General features: G+C 39.0%; 1 long non-coding RNA gene across 1 annotated transcript in view; it reads left to right on the top strand.

The window, feature by feature from the left end:
- Positions 1 to 21,149, top strand: part of LOC103672654 — a 29,162-nt gene that overhangs the window by 634 nt on the left and 7,379 nt on the right. The gene's annotated exons all lie outside the window — the stretch shown is intronic.

The following is a 21,149-nucleotide window of genomic DNA, read 5'->3' as shown; positions in this document are numbered from 1 at the left end:
TTTTATGATTATGAGAATTGTCATTTTAATTATTTATTGTTTCCATTATAATTATCACTTCCTAGAGTCCAACCTGAAAGACAGGGACTTTGTTCATAAACTTCTATAGTCTGGATCTATAGAATTACCCTAGCACGTGAGAGCAATAAGTATGTTTCAATTATGATGCATCAGGTACTGTTGTGATATGGGTCTGATTCTCCGAGGAAGACCTACACTAGCTAAACTTGGATCTTGATGGATTGTTTACCTCAATTACAACTTGGTATGATATTGCTCAAGAGGTGTCCTCTTTAGTTGTGACCTTTGCAATATGGGTTTTCTTTTTCTGATGATAAATGACTTTTAAACCACGGTGCTTAAAGATACTACACTGAGTCTCACTCCAGTGACAAAATTCCAAGAGATTCCTCTGAGCCTGTTTACCGTCTGTAAAATGTAAGGATTGAATTAGATTTAGTCTCCCAAGCCAGACCATACCATGGATGTGTTTCTGAATTCTCCATCAGAAACTCCAGCTCTGGGGAGGGTGAAAGGGGAACAAAGCTGTTTCTATGGAGAACCCGGGACTAATACACAAACAATAATAAAACCACAGGGTCATTTCATCTCACTAGCGATCCTTGCCTTGGAAAATGAAAACAGGTTAATAAACAAATTTCAACATCATGAATTTCCTTTTACCTGAATAGAAACATAATTCATTTTGGAATTCAATTATATATTTAAAGAATCAGTCATTATGATCAGAAAAACAACCGTTACAGCAAATATCTTTGCAGTGCCTAATTGTCCTCATTAGTTCTATTCACCAATGAGAAATACCCAGCCTCAGAATCTGCTGCCTCTGGTGAAGATACTCAGCAAGCTCTTGTCACAGTAGCATCTGTCAGGATTGCCTCTTCCTATTTTGAGCAGAATTTATCTCAAAACTGGATCCAAAGTGTGCAAAGCAAATAAAAGATAGATGAATAAATGAAGGGACTCCCCAGAAGCTCATATGGCACCATAGACAGAGCAGTGGAGCCCTGGCCTCTCCTGGATTCGTCCATTCAGGAACAGACAGAATTTCAACCATTTATAGAAGTCCAATAATTTTAAAAAGTGGACTCAAATATAAGCTACATTATTTCCATTATGAACAGAGAAACTTAAATAGCTGCCAGAGTCAAGGAGGGAAACACTCTCTGTTCAGCCCTTTCTTCATTCCCATTTGGAAAGAGCATCGGCTGTTCCCTCTACTCACATCTCTGTATCCTTTCATGAAGCCAGGACAGTGCTGACGTCCAGTGGCTACACAAGTCCCCACAAGCCAAGGCAATGGTCCCTCAGGACGGGGTCCTTTCACAATTAGAGAAAAAAGACTAACACCATATGCTATATTTCAACACCTTACAATGTGCTTCTGACAGCACACAAACTTACTCTTAGCTGACTATCTGTTTTGACAAAACAAATCTTAGTTCAGTGCTAAACATCCTTGTTCCCAAGCCATGATTTACCTCCCAAAGTAAACGGCACAGTAAAAACAGAGAATATAATCAAAACACCACTAACTACACAAAATGTCAAGATACTAGTCTTGATTCATTTCCACTAGAAATGAGCTTCAAAACATTTCATTGCTTCCTTCTAAACATCTACAAGCGTTAAAATTAAGAATTTAAAAATGAGGGGTTTTGATCCACGAGCCTGCTAGGGACCTAGTTAGAGTGCATAGAAATTAGGTCGAGGCTGAGGATAATGGAGAGTCTAATGGAGAACATTCTGGGTGTTGGTGCAATAGAACTTCCATCCTCTCTAATTCCTGGAATACCTTGTATGTTCTGATGTCAAAGGCTGTTCCTTGGCATAAGCCAAATATAACTTTAAAACAGTGATGAAAGTGAGACATCGGCTCCCCTCCTCAACATTTTGTTTTCCAGTCTGCTTACCAAGTTTCCACTTTCTTTTGTCTTGAAATGCATTGAAGAATATTACTTGCAATAATTAAGTCTCCCTTTCCAATCCTATTGCAAACCTCCACCCCAGCTCCCCACTCCCATCCTCCTCCAGAAAGATGTTTGTGGCTCTCCGGAGCCATAATCACCTCTTCCCTAGTCTCATCTCTTTTGTAATTACTTCTGATGGGAACTATCTGATATCTCTAATTATTTTCAGGGTTAATATATTATTACCCCAATGAAACTTTAAGCTCCTTGAGATCAAGTAGCAAAGCTAATGCTTCTTTTGAAGAGTCTGCAGTAGTTAGCTTAGTGTTAATACAACAAATGATAAGCCCACATTGAATTGAATCCTCCTTGCCCTGAAAGGTAAACCTCCTTGAAGATTTTATTTATTTATTTGAGAGAGAGAGAGAGAGCACGAGTGGGGGGGGGGTAGAGGGAGAAGCAGACTCCCCATTTAGCAGGGAGCCCTATGCAGGACTCGATCCCAGGACCTTGAGATCATGACCTGAGTGGAAGGCAGACGCTTCATGGACTGAGTCACCCAGGCACTCCGTCCCTGAAGTTCTTAAGTTGATAGAAAAAGAGTTACTACATTTTAACAAATCAGTCTTCCCTTAATGTCATTATTTTAATGGGACTTTGAATAAAGTCCCAACCAAGGCCTTTTGTATAACTGGTACCTTTAGTTTTAAATTTCAGCTGTGATAGAATGGTACCCCCTTCTCTCTTTTTGGTAATCGTCACTTTTGATGGTATGGGCTCAGGCCTACTCAGGATAGATCAGCCGGGATGGAAGGCAGTGATGTGTAAGAAAGCTGTCACTTTCCATAATAAAAGCACATGTAAAAATAACTTTTAAAATCCAGATCCTCAAAAAAAAAAAAAAAAATCCAGATCCTTCATTATTGTCAGTCTCTGGAGAAAAAAACAAAAAACAAAAAGAAAGTCCCAGTGAGTGGAAACAGGGAGTGAGGAAGTCAGGGAGAAGAATATTCTTCCTGTAGAAGAGAAAGGTGTTTGTGGTTTTTGGCTGGGCATAGTATCACAACCCCTAGATACTTCTGGCAATTAGTTGGATATGCTTTGTTTTCATAGTGCCAGGTGGCCACGGGCCAGGAGTGCTAAAGATCTGGGCAGCATATAGAGGCACACCCAACGGAGAATTGTCTGGCCCCCAGTGCCCCTGTACAGAAATCTCGCAGCCTAGCTGTGGTGGACACGTGCTCCTTGATCCATACCCTACTTAAGGGAAGCATTCCTGCATTCCTCTGCATCTGTTTGCCTGTACTCATCATAGAAGCATTCGGGTTGTTGTTTACTATTCTCATATTCTGCAGGCAGACAAGGTCTTACTTGAATAATCTTGTGTCTCATGTAAATTATTTCCTTATCTTTAGTAATCTTATGGGATTCCTTGCTAGGAAAATTTCACTGCACCGTTGGCCACCTGTAGTTCTGCATATCATTGAATTGATTGTCTCTTTAGATAGCTGATTTCCACATTATCTTAAGTCTCTTAGATGTGAACAATTCACTATATATCCTCTTCTCTCTCCCTCTCTCTGTCTCTCTCCTTCGCTGTCTCTGTCCTTGCCCCCTTCTCTCTCATTAAATGCCTCATTTCAAACTCCCCCTTACATATAGCAATAAACGTTCTAGTCAGTGGTGGTGGTTACTCAAATCCACACATGTGATAAAATTGCATAGAACTACACACACACGCACACACACCTACACACAGATACATATGTGTGAAGCTGGTGAAATTTTAATAAGTCTATGAATTGTGCTAATAACGATTTCCTGGTTCTGTTATTGTTCTCAAATTATGTAAAATGTTACCAATGGGGAACATGGAGTGAAGAGTACACAGGACCTCTCTGTACCATTTTTGCAACTTCCTGTAAATCTGTAATTATTTTAAAGTAGGAATAATTTGTTATTATGCTAGCACTACCTGTGAAGCAAAATAACGTTATTTGAAAGTAAACTTGGATTAATTATAAATGTATATTGCAAATTCTAGGGCAACCACTTAAAAAAGTTTTTAAAAAAAGTATAATTGAGGGCACATGGGTGGCTCACGTCTACCTTCGGCTCTGGTCATGATCTCAGGGTCCTGGGATCAAGCTCTGCATCCAGCTCCCTGCTCAGTGGGGAGTCTGCTTCTCCCTCTCCCAGTGCCCCTTCCCCTCCTCTCATGCTCTTCTCTCTCTCAAATAAATAAAATCTTTTTTTAAAAAAGTATAATTGATATGCTAAGAAAGAAGAGTGTATTAGGGCTCCAGAGAAACAGAACCAATAAGTTATGGGTGTGTGTGTAAGAGATCTATTATAGGAATTGGCTCATACAATTACAGAGACCAAGAAGACTGTAAGCTGGAGAACCAGAAAAACCAGTGCTGTATTTTGCTCCAAGTTTGAAGGTTTGAGAACCAAAGGAGCTGATGGTGTAAGTCACTGCCCAAGACCAAATGCCCAAGAACCAAGAACTGATGTCTGAGGGCAGGAGAAGATGGAAGTCCCAGCTCAAGCATAGAACAAATTTGCCCTCCTTCTGCTTTTTTGGTTGGATTGGGTGATGCCCCACCCATAATGTTGAGGGTGGCTTTTCCATGGTCTACTGATTCAAATACTAATCTCTTCCAGAAACACCCTCAGCAAGGTGTCAGTTCTGCCTTTTTTTTTTTTTTTGGCTTAAAATAACTTACATTTATTGCCTCATGGCTTCTGTGCGTCAGGAGTTCATGCATGGCTTTTTTGTTAATAATAATAATTTTTTATTATGTCATGTTAGTCACCATACAGTATATCCTTAGTTTTTGATGTAATGTTCCATGATTCATTATTTGCGTGTAACACCCAGTGCACCATGCAATATGTGCCCTCCTTAATACTGATCACTGGCCTATCCCAGTCCCCCACCCCCCTCCCCTCTGAAGCCCTCAGTTTGTTTCCCAGAGTCCATAGTCTTTCAAGGTGTCAATTCTTCCTAACTGATCTATAGATTCAATGAAATTCCAATAAAAATTCCAGCAACTTACTTTGTGGAAATTCACAAACTGAGTCTAAAGTTAATATGGAGAGGCAAAAGCCCAGAATAGGCAGCACAATACTGAAGAAGAACAAAGCTGGAGGACTGACACTACTTGACTTCAAGACTTACTGTAAAGCCACAGAAATCAAGATAGTTTGGCATTGAAAGAATAGACAGATTAATGGAACAGAATAGAGAACTTATAAATAGACCCACACAAAAATAGTCAACCAATCTTCAGCAAAGGAGCAAAGGCAATATAATGGAGCAAAAAACAATCTTTTCAACAGATGGTATAGAACAACTGGACATTCATATGGAAAAAAAATATGAATCTAGACACACACCTTAAACACTTCACAAAAAATAACTCAAAATGGATCATAGACCTAAATGTAAATGCGAAACTATAAAACTCCTAGATGATAACAAAGGACAAAACATAAATGACCTTGAGTATAGTATTGACTTTTTAGATACAACACCAAAGGTATAATCCATGAAAGAAATATTTGATAAGCTGGAATTCATTAAAATTGAAAATATCTGCTCTGCAAAAGACTGGGTCAAGAGAATGAAAAGGCAAGCCACAGACAAGGAGAAAGTATTATATAAGACATATCTGATAAAGGACTGTTATCCAAAATAGACAAAGAACCATTAAAGCTCAACAATACAAAAACAGTCCAATTTTAGAATGGGCAGAAGAGCTGAACTGATGTGTATCAAGAAGATATATAGGTGACGGGCATATGAAAAGATGTTCAACATCAGACGCCATTAGAGAATTGCAAAGTACAACAGCAATAAGATACAACTATATACCTATTAGAATAACCAAAATCTAAAACACAAATGATACCAAATGCAAACAAGGATGTGGAGCAAAAGGAACACTTACTCACTACCAGGGGGAATGCAAAATGGTATCGCCATTCTTGGAAGTCAGTTTGGCAATTTCTTATAAAACGTAACATAACTCTTACCATATAGTCCAGCAATCATGCTCCTTGGTATTTACTCAAATGAACTGAAAATGTACATCCATATAAAAACTTTTACATGGATGTTTATAGCAGCTGTTTTCATGATTGCCAAAACTTGGAAGCAATCAAGAGGTCCTTCAGTAGGTAAATGGATAAATAAACTATGGTATATACAGAGTATGGAATATTATTCAGTACTTAAAAAAATGAGCTATCAAACCATGAAAAGGCATGGAGGAAACGTAAATGCATATTATTAAGTGAAAGAAGCCAATGTGAAAGGATTACATATTGTATAATTCCAACTATATGACATTCTGGAAAAGGCAAAACTATTAAGTAAAAAGATCATTCGTTGTCTGGGTTTGAGGGTGTGGGGGGAGGTAAGAACAGGCAGAACATAGAACTTTTAGGGCAGTGAAAATACTCTGTATCATAATCATAGATAGATTTTGTCATACCTATAGAATTTGTCAAAACATTTGTCAGACTATAGAACATACATTTTCAAAGCCTATAAAATATACAATGACAAAGTAAACCCTAATGCAAACTATGGACTTTGGGTGATAGTGATGTGATTAGTGTAGGTTCATTGATTGTAACAAATGTAGCATCTGGTGCAAGATGTTGATGAGGGGGCATGTTGTGTCTGTGTGGGGATAAGGGGTATATGGGAACACTGTATACATTCTGCTCAATTTTGCTGCGAGCCTAAAACTGCTCTAAAAAAAAAATAAGTTTATTAATTGTTTTAAATTGTGAATTTCACCTCATTGGAAAAAAAAAACCTAAGAGTTGGATTTGTCCCCCAAGTTGTTGTTTGCCAATCCCTGACACAGACTCTTTGGGGACAGCAGCTGCTGTCTCTCCAATGCCTGGTATCTCTTGTGGTATAGCAAACATCTAAGTGATATTTGTTTAGTGTGAGTCTTTGTGACAAGCTCCAACAGCCTTACCTTCTTTTAGCCTTCTGATCCTAATCTGTTATAAACTACACACAAATTTTGTTCTTGTCGACTGTTTTAGCTATTCCAGGCAACTCACAATTCTATATAAATTTAAGAATCAACTTTCCATTTCTGTAAAACAGGCCATTTGAAGACGGATAGGGAATTCGTTAAATGTTAGCTTGTGCTGGGTAGTACCGCCATCTTGACAACATTAAGATTTAGTCCATGAACATGGGATGTCTTTCCCTTTATGTTGTCTTTAATTTCTTTCAGCAGTGTTTTGTAGTTTTCTGTCTTTTGCCTATTTGGGTAAATACATTCCTAGTTATTTGATTCCTTTTGATGCTATTGCAAATTGAATTGTCTCTTAATTTCCTTTTAGTATTATTCATTGCTCGTGTGTAGAAACACACTGATTTTTGCATGTTGATCCTGTATCCCAAAATTTTGTTGAATTTATTAGCACTAAGAGTATTTTTGTGGATTCTTGAGATATAGGATCATATCATCTGTGAATGGAGAAAGTTTTACTTCTTCCTTTCCAATTTAGATGGCTCTTGTTTTTTTGTTTTGTTTTGTCTTGTTTTGTTTTCTTGTTTAACTGCCCTGGCTAACAATTCCAGTTCAAAATTAAATAGGATTCGTGAAAGCAGGCTTTCTTGTCTTGATCCTGTTAGAGGGAAAGCTTTCAGTATTTCAGCATTGATTATGACTTTAGCTGCAGATTTTTCATAAGTGCCCTTTATCATGTTGAGGAAGTTTCTTTTTAATCCTAGTTTTCTGAGTGTTTTTATCATGAAATGATGTTGAATTTGTTAAGTGTTTTTTCTGCATCAATTGAGATGATCATGGTTTTTTTCCTTTCGTTTTATTAATGCTGTGCGTTACATTGATTTCTTTTCTTATGTGGAATCACCCTTGCATTATTGGGATAAACCTCACTTGATGATGTATAAGTGATGTATAGTCCTCATAATATGCTGTTGGATTTGGTTTGCTAGTATTTCGTTAAGGTTTTGCATCACTATTCATAAAAAATATTGGCCTATGGTTTCTTTTCTTATGGTGTCTTTCTCTGGCTTTGATGTAGGTACTACTGGCCCTATAAAATGCGTTAGGAAGTATTCTCTCCTTTTCATTTTTTGGGGAAGAGCTTGAGAAGGATTGGTGTTAATTTTTCTTTGAATTTTTAGTAGAATTTCCCTATCAAAATTGCAATGCCAGTTTTTCACAGAAATGGAACAAACAATCTTAAAATTTGTATGGAACCACAAGAGACTCCGAATAGACAAACATTTTTGAGAAAAAGAACAAAGCTGAAGGTGTCATGCTTCCTGGTTTCAAACTATACTACAAAGCCATTTAAAACAAAACAGTATGGTATTGGCATAAAAACAGACACATAGATCAATAGAACATAATAGAGAGCCCAGAAAAAAAAAAACACACATATATGATCAATTAATTTATGACACGAGCCAAGAATATACAACAGGGAAAGGGCAATCTCTTCAATTAATGTCAGGAAAATTGTACAGCTACACGCAAAAGAATAAAACTGAACTATCTTACACCATACACAAAACTTAACTCAAAATGAATTAAAGGCTTGAATACAAGTCCTGAAATCATACAACTCCAAGAAAACAGGCAGTAAGCTCCTTGACATGGGCCTTGGCAATGATTTTTTTGATTTGACACTAGAAACAAAGGCAACAAAAGCAGAAATAAACAAGTGAGACTATATCAAACTAAAATTCTTTTGCACAGCAAAGAAAACCATCAACAAATAAAAGGCAACATACCGAATGGGAAAAAACATTTGCCAATCATATTATCTGATAAGGGAACAATATCCAAAATATATAAAGAGCTCTTCCAACTCAGTAGCAACAAAATAAAACAAATAATCCAATTAAAAATGGGCAGAGGATCTGAATAGGCATTAACAAAGAAGACTTATAGATGGCCAACAGGTATATGAAAAAGTGCACAACATCACTAATCATCAGGGAAATGCAAATCAAACCACAACGAGCAATCACCTCACACCTATTAGAATGGCTGTTATCAATAAGGCAAAAAATAACAAGTGTTGATAAGGATGTAGAGAAAAAGAAACCCTTGTGCATTGTTGGTTGTAAGTCAGTGTAGCCAATACAGAAAATAGTATGGAGATTCCTCACCAAAAAAAAAAAGAAAAGAAAAGAAAAAAGAGAACTACCATATAATCCAGCAATTGCACTTCTGAGTATTTATCCAAAGGAAACAAAAACACTAACTTGAAAAGATATATGCATTCCCATGTTCATTGCACCATTATGTATAATAGCCAAGACTGGGAAGCAACCTAAGTGTCCATTGATGGATGAATGGATCAAGAAAATGTGGTATACACATAAATGGAATATTATTCCGCTATAAAAAGAATAAAATCTTGCCATTTGTGACAACATGGATGGAACTTGAGGGCCTTATGCTAAGTGAGATAAGAAGAGAAAGACAAATATCATGTGATCGTACTTATATGTGGAATCTTGAAAAATAAAAGCCAACTCATAGATACAGAGAACAGATTGGTGATGCCAGAGGCATAGGGTGTGAGGTGGGCAAAATTGGTGAAAGTAGTCAAAAGGTACACACTTCCAGTTATAAGATAAATGTCATGGAGTTGTCACGTATAACATAGTGACTATAGTTAACAATACTGTATTGTGTATTTGAAAGTTGGTAATAGAGTACATCTTAAAAGTTCTTATCACACAAAAAAAATCAGAACCTTATATGGTGATGGACATTAACTAGGCTTACTGCAGTGATCATTTTGCAATATATACAAATATCTAATCATTATGTTGTGCACTTGAAACTAATATGTCAGTTATATCTCAATTTTAAAAATATGATGGTGTACTTATAAAAAAAATGGTGTCTCCCAACTATAGTTGAGTGTCCCCAAAGAGGAAATTCATATGGACTTACAAAGCAGAATGTCAGCAACAACCTCAACTCATCTATCCTAATCTTTTGCCTTTACTCCCACTTGTCCATGACTGACTCCTACAGAATCATTTGTGGAAACCTCACTGCTTCAACCCACTATTGCAAGAACATCAAGTCTTGTGTCAAGGCTTCTATCTCCAAGGTTTCCATTCTGTAGGTAGTCACTGGTTTCCTGAAGAAGGGAGGAATGAGTCTCCTCCCTCCCCCATGTCTTCTGTATTGTTCTATTTGCTCGGCCTCACAAAGGCTTGTTTAACTCCACCAGATTCTACCAGCCTCAAACCCCTCTCTTTGTAGGAGCCACAGACCAGCCTGAGGACCAGTTAGGGATGGCAGGCACCACTGACACTCTGAGTCATCTTCCCCAGCACAAGCCTCATGCTGAAGTCTATAAAGGAACATTGATGGGGACTGGGCCCAGAAGAGTGGGACAGAGTGTCTATACTACCTTAGTCTTGACTCAGCACTCAAAAAGGGTCCTGGGGGGGCGCCTGGGTGGCACAGCGGTTAAGCGTCTGCCTTCGGCTCAGGGCGTGATCCCGGCGTTCTGGGATCGAGCCCCACATCAGGCTCCTCTGCTGTGAGCCTGCTTCTTCCTCTCCCACTCCCTCTGCTTGTGTTCCCTCTCTCGCTGGCTGTCTCTGTCTCTGTCGAATAAATAAATAAAATCTTTAAAAAGCAAAAACAAAAACAAAAAAACAAAAAAACAAAAAGGGTCCTGGGATCGAGCCCTGAGTTGGGCTCCCTGCTCAGCGGGGGAGTCTGCTTCTCCCTCTGCTTCTTCTGTTCCCCCTGCTTGAGCTCTATCTCTCTCTCTCTGTCAAATAAATGGGTGGAAGGAAGGAAGGAAGGAAGGAAGGAAGGAAGGAAGGAAGGAAGGAAGGAAGGAAGGAAGGAAACAAGGAAACTTTTCATCGGTACCTGAGCTGAGGCAGCAAAGAAACTTGGATGTTCAAACAGCAAAGCTGATGACCATGCTTCTCCTTTGTAACAAAGGCACTTTTGCTGAATTCAAAGCATCTTAGGTAAAACTGCATATTGTCTCTCAGAGGCTTCCTTTAAAAAAAATTTTAAAAACACTAAAATTAAAAAATGAATAAACAAAGAACAAAAAGCAAAAAGAGACGCATAAATACAGAGAGCAAACCGACGGTTGCCAGTGGTGGGGGGTTGGGGGGAGTGGCAGAGGATAGACAGAATAGGTGAAGGGGAGTGGGGGCTACATACTTCCAGTTATGGAGTGAATAAGTCACGAGATACAAGCAAAGGTTAGAGAACATAGTCAATGATACTGTAACGGTGCTACTGTGCAGTGACAGTTGTGGTGAGCACAGCATAAGGGATAGATTGATACAATCACTATGTTGTACACTTGGAATTAATATAACATTGTGTCTTAACTATACTTCAATTTAAAAAAAAATTTAAGGCTTTTGTTTTGTACTAAATTTTGCATTTTCTAGTGAAGGCATTCATAAATAAGTCAGCACTGCCCTCTACTGGATGATCTGTGTTTATTACTCAATAAATAACATGCCCAAGATGATTTAAATAGGATTTTTGATATTTTCTCTTAATTTCAATGAAAAACGAATGGAAACTAGGACATCTGAGCTGTCTGGATATTCCTCCATGCCTAGTAATATGTTCATATAAAAAGTTCCTCAAAAAAAGGCTTCATTTTCCAGTTTTGAGAATTATAAGTGCATGCTGGTTTGAGTCTGTGTTGCAGAAAAATACTTTATGCTCCTCAAGTCCTGTGGTCACCCCTTGAGGTCTGCATCTACCTAGAGGGGACACAAAGCTCCATGTGAAATGGGTGGTCATTTCATTTTGATGAGCTAGGAGAACAAGGGAGGAGTTCTCCCTAAGAAAAATAGGTCGGGAGAAGAAATTAGCATTAACTGAACATCTACTATGTGCTCAGACACTGGAACACATGATTTGAATAAACCACTTCATGTCATTCAAACAAATCTCTACAAGTTGGTATCTTCAGATGAATATACTGAGAATTAGAGCCAGGAAGACCACAAAGGTGATGACACTAGGGTCCAAAGCCCATCATTGTACCACCACTTCTTGATATTTTTTACTCTGCCACCAGAACATCCTAACCTCAGTGACTCCTTCTTTAGTACTCCCGGGAGCTAGAGAGCGTGAACGTGAACAACACAGACACAACTGTTATCCGATGATGTGAACTGAGGAAGGCGATTGAGGCCGTACCCAGTTTTCAAGCCAGTACATTCCGAAAGTTCATTCCAATACTAGAACTTTGCAAATATTTTTTCTAAGCTATACATGAAAGTTAGGCTCTTGGGCAAGCTCGCAAAATTGTTTTTAGTGCAATTTGGAAGCTTAAGCCCTGAAATAGTGTTTCTCGGACCTTCTGTGAATATGGAGTTCCTGATGGTCCTGGGCACCCATCACAAGCTGGTAAGTTCCAAGATAGATGGACTAGCTGTGGATACAGGGGGCTTATAAGGCAAGCAACATAAAATGAAGGGTCTATGTAAAAAGTCCTACAAATAAGGTTTGGAAAATCTCTCTTGCAGGGTTTCTCTATCTCAGCACTCGGAACACTGTGGTCTCAATATTCTTTGTTGTAGGGAACTGTCAGGTGCATTGTGGGATCTTTAGCAGCACTCTACACACAACCCACTTAAATGCCTGTAAAAACATCCCACCACCAGTTCTCTGTTTACAGCCAAAGAAATGTCCCCTGGGGGACCAAAATCACTCCCCATCCAGACGTTGGAATGCAAGGGTCTCTGAACAATGGCTTACAACCACTTCAGTCTTCCGCAGCTTTCAATGCCCAGAAACCCAGGTTTCTGTGGATAAACTACGAATATGCAAAAACACATAACATTTTAAAAAGTAAAACACAAATTTTGAGGGTTGTGGAGGATTATTTGTAATTCCTTCAAAGATTTAACACATTTGAATATCTAGGTTGTTTTAATACTTAGAAAGATTTAACATTATAACATTATTTTCTTAAGTAATGGATGATTGAAAATTGCTTTCCAGTGTCAAATAAAATACTGTTCCCCAGAACAGTCTAAGATATTTTAGGTGAATGATGATATGCTTGTTTCAGGTAGTGATTTGGTATCAACAATGGGCCTTTTCTTTGGCTGTAAACAGAAAAATGTGGGTGTGGACATAATGAAGCAATTGTACGGTTAGAAATAGTGAATAACTCACATCCTTCGTAGAGAGGGGGTCACGCCACCTGCACAGCACAGACCAAGACAATTCCCATGATGCTAAGAGAAGTTTCAGATTCCACAAAATACGTCCAATCCCCTTTTTTTCTCCCATCCCACTATTCTCTGCTTTCAAATGCACAAAAAGTGGTTTCCTTCACAGGCTATCAAGCTGATGCCCAATTGCCTCCTGGGGGAGTTCAACCTCTCTTTTATATGAAAATTAGAATTCCTATCTGATCAACATCAAAATCTCCATTCAAAGATGAATACAGAGGCGGGAGTTGCTCTGGCTCTCTAAATGTTACACAAAGCAGCCCAAGTCTCCCGTGAGTCCTCTGTAATATACATTCCCCACCTGAAAGCTGAATTCTGGGGGCTAGCTGTTCCATTAAACTGACCTCTCTCCTCATCCACATCCGCTAATACCAAAGCTTTCCAAGAGAGGTGAAAAAACTTCGTGGTTTGTGTATGAGTAGTGTGGAGTGGTTCAGAGCGGGGACTCTGGAGCCGTATTTGGACCTGGATCTAAAAATCTTGGTTCTCCACTTACTGGCTCTTGGGGACCCTTCGGACCTTTACCTGAAGGTGTGTGCCTGTTTCCTCATCTTTCCACTGGAAATAATAAAAAAATGCCTACTTTTTAAGGTAGTCATGAGGAACAAAGGAGCTAGATTTGTAAAACGCACAGAATGGTGTCTAAGGTCTAGCAAGCGCTACACAAGTATTTGTTAAACAAAATTATAAAATAAACAAAGCTTCCTGAAGCTTTTGTCCCATGTTTTAGATCAAGCAATGCCCTGGGGGAAAATTAAGAAGTAAGCATTTTGTCTTTCCTACCTGCACTTCCTTCTCCTCTGTTCATCTTGAGTCCCCTTTTCAAGTTCCTACCAGGGTGTTAGCAGATCACAACTGGTGATGTTTAAGGTGCCAGTCTCAGCTAGCTTCTCCAAGGGGCCTTTGAATTCCCCCTGGAGACTCTGGAAAGCTGGAAAGTCACCAGAGCTTAAAGAAATGAATCTGCAATGCTGACATGTCAGTGAGGAGTTGTATTTTCAGATGGAGGGCGGGGGAGGTCCTTCTGTGCCCGGTCTGCACACTCCTGAGGCTGGCCTGGGGAGAAGAATGCAAATTCATACCTTTGCGTCTAAAAATTAAATTTAAAAAACAAGCAGCCTCAAATTTCTGAGTTCTAGCATATGGAAATGGTGGCACTTTCTCGAAATGAGTCATCCCAAGCCCAAGTTAGAAGCAGACATAATTTCCAGATGTCAAAAAATTTTTATTTTTCACTAAATAAAAAAGCAAGCAAGATGGAGTATGGTTTTTTAATACTGCTTCTCTTACTAGCTGTTAATGTTTACTCGCTTCTGATTTTCCTAAGATTATCCCCTTGTAAGCTGTGGCCTAAATGCATTTAAATTGCCTTTGAATATCCCAAGCAATCCTTACTACCATGGAAACAGAACCAAGGATATGCAAGATGACTCCTCAGGGGCATAATTTGGTGCTTTAGATACTTTTGATTGGTTGTTCCCTGCTCTACTACCCCTTCTCTGAAATGCAATCATGTTGGTTGTATTTATTTTTATTATCCATGGGAGCACACAGTTCACCAAGTAGTGGAAAGTACCATTCATCCATCAAAGCGCTTCTACAGACCTTTATAACCACGGGCAGCATTAGCAAGGGCAAATCCCTATGCAACAGAAAGCATGTGCACATTGATCCAGAAGGATTTAGGCATTTGCCCAATGGTCTATGAGGTAACCTGCACTTTTTGTACTTCTGTTGGTGGAGGAGAAAAGAGCATGGCCTACTGCCCCAAAGAGCACTGCGTAATGCCCTGGCTCTTGAAAATGTGACTTGATTGTACAATTCTGTATAAAGGGCTTAGGAGATAACAATAATAAGGGGCCAAAACTGAGAACTATCCAATTTATGACTCTGGTGGTAAAGTATTTATAACCTTAATAAAATACCTTAGCTGTTTATCCTGCATATGTAAAATGGCCATTTCTAGAGTGTAGAATTAGGGTTTTGGTTCAGTTTGAGGTCAATGTTTGTAAACTAACATCCTTTGGATGAAAGATCAGACATAAAGAATAAATATTTCCCTTGCCTGTTTCATCAATCCATGATGAAGAGAGGAGAAAAATGTCAAAGTCACATCCGTCTCTCTTGTTCAAAAAATACCACCTGAGACACAAGTATCTCAGCCACTTACAGGCATAACGTTTTCATGTTTCCTAAAGTAACTAGAGCCGTGACATGTACAAAGGCAGAAAACAAATATTGGTGTTTCAGATTCATTTTTTCTTCCCTTTTTTGGTGTTACTTGGAATTCTCTGGGCATAGATCAAGAGACCAGCCACCTCTTAGAATAAATGATATCATGGCAATGAAGGGGCAGAAAGAACAGACTGAGCCTACCTGACCACCTAGCATAGAAATGATTATGACATTGAAATGTTGAAAGATGAAAATGTTGACAACTAAGTTTAATCTCTACGGTAAAACAAAGTTTCTACACAGCTATGGGAAATACATTAATAAATAGATTCACAGATATTTCTGATAGAGATATTTCCAATATTTCTAACAGATGAAGATGGACTGATAGTTTCTGTGAGTGAATATAAAATCGGTACACAGACGCTTGAAAGGAAATTTAAATAGTAATCAGAAAAATAAAAAAAGGAATTATTTTATAACCAATTAGCAAAAGCAATTTAATTATCTAAGGTTCACAACTATGGAAGGTGAGGCAGACATATCTCATGTTGGTGACCACCAGTATATTTTGAACAAATTTCTTGTATTTGGGAAAGTTGTCAAATTATGGATCATGTCTCTGAAGGAAAAATACGGAACTCATTTTCCCAAGTTCATTTGCAACAGGGATGTTGACATGTAACCTACAAATATATCCAATTAGGAGTCTGATATAGAAGAGGGGAATAAGGGGTGCTTGGGTGGCTCAGATGGTTAAGTGTCTGCCTTTGGCTCAGGTCATGATCCCAGGGTCCTGGGATCAAGTCCCACATCGGGCTTCTGGCTCGGCAGGGAGTCTGATTCTCTCTTTGCCTCTCTCCCTACTCATGCTCTTGTATTTCTCTGTCTCAAATGAATAATTAAAATCTTAAAAAAAAAGAAGAAGAAGAGGGAAATAAAAGGAAAGCAGTTGATGCATCAGCCACTGTCCAGACGCAGCAGATGGGCTGTGGTACTCTCTCCCGACGACAGCAACACAGTCTTCTCTATAGTGTGCTGCGGGTATCCTTCATGGCTGTGGAGTCTCCACGGCTTACTCTCTGCACCAATAAATTCCTTAGTTTGTGACTAAGAATCCTGATTCATGTAGTTTATACACATACAGACTAGTATATACTTTCGTACATCCTTACTGCAAATATGAACTGAAACACCACTTTTGTGAAGTGTTTTAGTGTTATATATCAAGATCCAGAGAAAACATTCATCTCTGACTCACTAACCCTCTTCTTTTTTTTTTTTTTTAAGATTTATTTATTTATTTGAGAGGGGGAGAGAGAGAGTGCACAAGTGGGGGGAAGGGCAGAGGGAGAGAGAGAATCTTCAAGCAGACAGCCGGCTGAGCATGAGCCCGACATGGGGCTCAATCCCAGGACCCCACGATCATGACCTGAGCTGAAATCAGGAGTTGCATGCTTAACCGACTGAACCACCCAAGTGCCCCTCATTAGCCCTCTTCTAAGAATTTATGCTAAGAAAATAACCTAAAGGAAGGAAAATGGCTGTATGAATGGGCACAATTTAAAATTTCAAGGCATCAGAAACAATCTGAAGGCTCTCCACCAGGGGAACGCTAAAGTCAGTTATGGCATGCCCTTGGCAGTCAGTAGAACGCCAGCATTTCCACATGGTAAGGGTTTAGGATATAATTTTGTTGGAGGGAGGCCAGGGGGCTCAAAGCTGCATTTAGACAGAGTATATGTTTTTTTCCCTGAGATAGAATATTTATTTGGGCTTGTTTGTGGGGAATGAAGGATGGGATTGGGGGACACTAAAACCCCAGCTGTCCCCCCTATACCTGCGACTACTGGCAGAATATTGCATTCATGAATAAAATATTATTAGAAAGCTTCTGTAGCAAGGTAGGAAAAAAAAATGCTCATGCTATCTTGTTTAGGGGAAGAGCAAAAGACAAAATATATCCATGTAGTGACTACAGTTATGTAAACAATTGAAGTAGCGAGTTGAGCTGGGTCTGGAAGGAAAAAGAAAAGCAGTGTGATTTATTGAGTGGCAGAATTGTCGATAAATATCCTGTCCTTTGTTTTGTGCTGATATCATTCAATGCAACAAATATTTTTATGCTTTACAAAATTATCTTGTGGTCAAAATAATATCCTTTCTTTGGCAATGTTTCAGTGATATTATGGCAATACAGCCACCTGCTCAATGAAGATGACTTTGATACTTATTGTCTTTGGCTCAATCGGGAGTTTAGGTAACCTGGCTACTTCAGTGTGCATGGATCCGCAGGACCAAAGGAAAAAGGCATACTGTGTGAAATCACCAGCCACATAGGCCTTTCCTCCAGAACTCTAAAAATACCCCTGCTCACCTGGAGCAATGGGGATTGCTGGTAAGGGTAAATTAGCAAACATCTTAAGCTTTGTCTAGTAGTCAGAAGTATCCACATACTTTGACCCAGAAATTCCACTCCTAGGTATTTACCCTGGCGAAACTATTGGCACGTTTGCACCAGTAAATTCATACAAGAATGTTTATAGTCACACCATTCCTGTTCACCAAAAACTGAAAACAATGTAAGTGTTCATTTTTTTTAAAAGATTTATTAATTTATTTGAGAGACAGAGAAAGAGAGTGAGCCAGCATCGGGTGGGGGAGGGGCAGAGAGAGAGGGAGAGAGAGTCTTAAGCCCCTCAATATAAGCATTTCCTAACAGTAGAATGAATTTTTAAAAAGGTAAACACATGGTGTAATCACACAATACTATATAACAGTGAATGTATACAAACTACTTTTAGACTCAACCAAAGCTCATAAACATGACAATGAATGAAAGAAGCAAGAGACATGGTATGACTCCATTCATAAAAAGTTTAAAAGCAGACAAAATTAAACTATGCCACTTAGGGATGCTTACAAAATTGGTAAAACCATAAAGTAAAGTAAGGGGGCGCCTGGGTGGCTCAGTCTGTTAAGTGCGTGCCTTCAGCTCAGGTCATGATCTCAGGGTCCTGGGATCGAGCCCCTGCGTCTCCCTCTCACTCTGCCCTTACCCCTGCTTGTTCTGTTTCTCTGTCAAATGAATAAACAAAATCTTTAAAAAAAAATTAAGTAAAGAAATGATTAACTCAGATGTCAAGATGGTAGCTACCTCTGGGGAGGGAAGGGAAGAAGGAGTCTGTTAAGAAAGAGGCACACTGGGGCTTCTGGCCTGGAAGTGTTCCTTCTTGATTAGATGGTGTTTTGCAGATGCTCCCGTCATAATTTTGCTTTAAATAGCAGTACATTCGTGTTTTACACTCCTTTCTTTGTGTATGTTGTAGTTTGTGTTTTGAAAAATAAAAGAGAGGAGACCGTAACATAAAGGTCTATGTGTCAGGAGTGAGGAGGTGGAGAAATCACCTTTTCTAGAAACAGAAACCACTTTCAGGTCACTGAAGTAGGAGTGAAGGGTAGAGAAGTTAGTTCAGACCTTGTTTAATGAAACCGAACCACCTTCAGGATTTGGTTCTCTAGGAACATGGTTCAGAAGCACTACTTAGTAAATAAATGTGATCTTTTGAATTCCTCAAGGCAAGGCATTAGACCAGCAAGAATAGCGCCTTTGAAAGGCTCCAGACAGCAGAAATGAGAGTTCTCTGCAGGTCCTGGAGGCTTGTGCACTGGGAGGAGTCCTCTTTTAGTTCAGGCTGGCACCTTTTCCAGCCAACAGAGAAGTTCAAGTTGCAGCTTCTGGATCTGAATTCGGGTTGTCCGTCACTGTCATGAAGGGTCATGAACACAGGCATGTTTGTTAAGCTGGTCCATCCTCATAGGGCTTTGTGACTCATGGAAGTTCTCTGATATGAAGGAGAAAGCGTTTCAGGGACCATTAGCCTAGAGGCAGGACTCCAATAATTTTAGGTGGAACCTAGAATGAGAGAGTAATGAGTAGAGAGTTGTCATTACGTTTTGCCATGACCAGTGAGGCCCCGTGACTCACTCCCTGGTTTTGAACTGCTGCCCAAGAAGATATGAGTTAAGACTATTGAGACTTTCTCAAAGTGACTTGGAAAGCAAAATACCTTCACTTTGTTCCATTGATTGGTCAGAGCGGATGGTCTGCCCCAAACAGAACATTCTAACAAGAACAAGAAGTTTGCATTGATTATTTGTGCATTGAAGTCTATCATTGAAAACTCAAACCTGAAGATTCTCACTGGCTCTAGTGTAATTTTGTGTTCCTGGCACACTATTAAACTTGGGAAGAAGCAAAAAGGGTTACTCAGTGCTCTTACATTGTAGTGCTGAGCTTGACATTCTATTGTCTGGGGGATTTACAACCATAAGAGTGGAGGTGAGCTTATAGATTCTTGTCTGGTAGAGATGCAAATAATTTCTGTCTGGCAAATGGGAAACCTCAAATATTACAGTGTGGTCCTTTGGACATTAACTGGTGTTGTATAACCCAGCAATCTTATGTCAGCACTATCAAAAATACCTAATGTTTCAAATGCTCATTAGACAGGTTTTATTTATTTATTTTGTTTATTTATTTATTTGAGAGAGAGAGGAAGAGGCAGAGGGAGAGGGAGATTCAGAATCCCAAGCAGGCTTCACGCCCAGCGTGGATCCCAAAATGGGGCTCCATCTCACAGCCCTGAGATCATGACCTGAGCCAAAGTCAGGAGTCAAGACACTTAACTGACTGAGCCACCCAGGCACCCCTCTTTAGACAGATTTTAAAATCAACTGGACAATCACAGGCGAAAAGAAAGGAAGGAAAGGGGAGGAAAGGAAAGGAAAGGAAAGGAAAGGAAAGGAAAGGAAAGGAAAGGAAAGGAAAGGAAAGGAAAGGAAAGGATGGAATGGAAAGGAAGGAAGGAAGGAAGGAAGGAAGAAAAAGAAAGAAAGACAAAAGCCTTTGCTCTGTTAAAGACCATGTGAATAGGATAAACAGACAAGCTACAGACTGAGAGAAAATATTTGCAAACCACATATCCAACAAAGGACTGGTATGTAGAATATATATAAAATTAAAACTCAACACTAAAAAAAAAAAAATCATCCAAAAAGATGGTCAAAGTCATGAACAGATATTTCACCGAAGATGGCAAATTAGCACATGAAAAGATGTCGCCATCAGTAGCTACCAGGAAAATTCTAATTAAAACTATGATAATATATCACTATACATCTATCAGAAGGGTAAAAATGAAAGTTAGAGGCAACACTAAATGCTGGCAAGGAATATGGAGAAACTAAATCACTCTTAACGTTGCTAGTGAGGGTGTAAAATGGAACAGCCATTCTGGAAAACAATTTGGTAATTTCTCAGAAAACTAAACACACAAATACCATAAAATGTAGCAATTGCACTCTGGGCATTTATCCCAGAAAAATGAAAACTTATGTCCAAATGAAAACCTGTACACAAATGTTCATGGTTGACAAATGTTCATCACAAATGTTCCTCATAATAGCCCCGAAGTGGAAACAGCCCAGAGGTCCTTCAACAGATGAATAGTTAAACAAACTGTAACACAGACATAGCATAAATACTACTCAGCAGGGAAAGAGAGAGAGAGTGCACGAGTGAGCGAGCAAGCAAGCAAGCAAGGGAAAATATTGGTACACACAACAAATTAGATTAATCTCTAGGGAATTATGCTGAGTTAAAAATAAAAAAAGCCAGTCCTAAAGGGCTATATACTGTATTATTCTATTTACTTAACACTTAAATGTTAACATCTAACATTCCAATATTTAATACACTTTAAAATTTTGAA

Source organism: Ursus maritimus, unplaced genomic scaffold (genome assembly GCF_017311325.1).
Source record: "Ursus maritimus isolate PB19 unplaced genomic scaffold, ASM1731132v1 scaffold_25, whole genome shotgun sequence".
Lineage (NCBI taxonomy): Eukaryota > Metazoa > Chordata > Mammalia > Carnivora > Ursidae > Ursus > Ursus maritimus.
The sequence above is the reverse complement of the archived record's forward strand: the minus strand, read 5'-3'. Positions and strand labels throughout refer to the sequence as shown.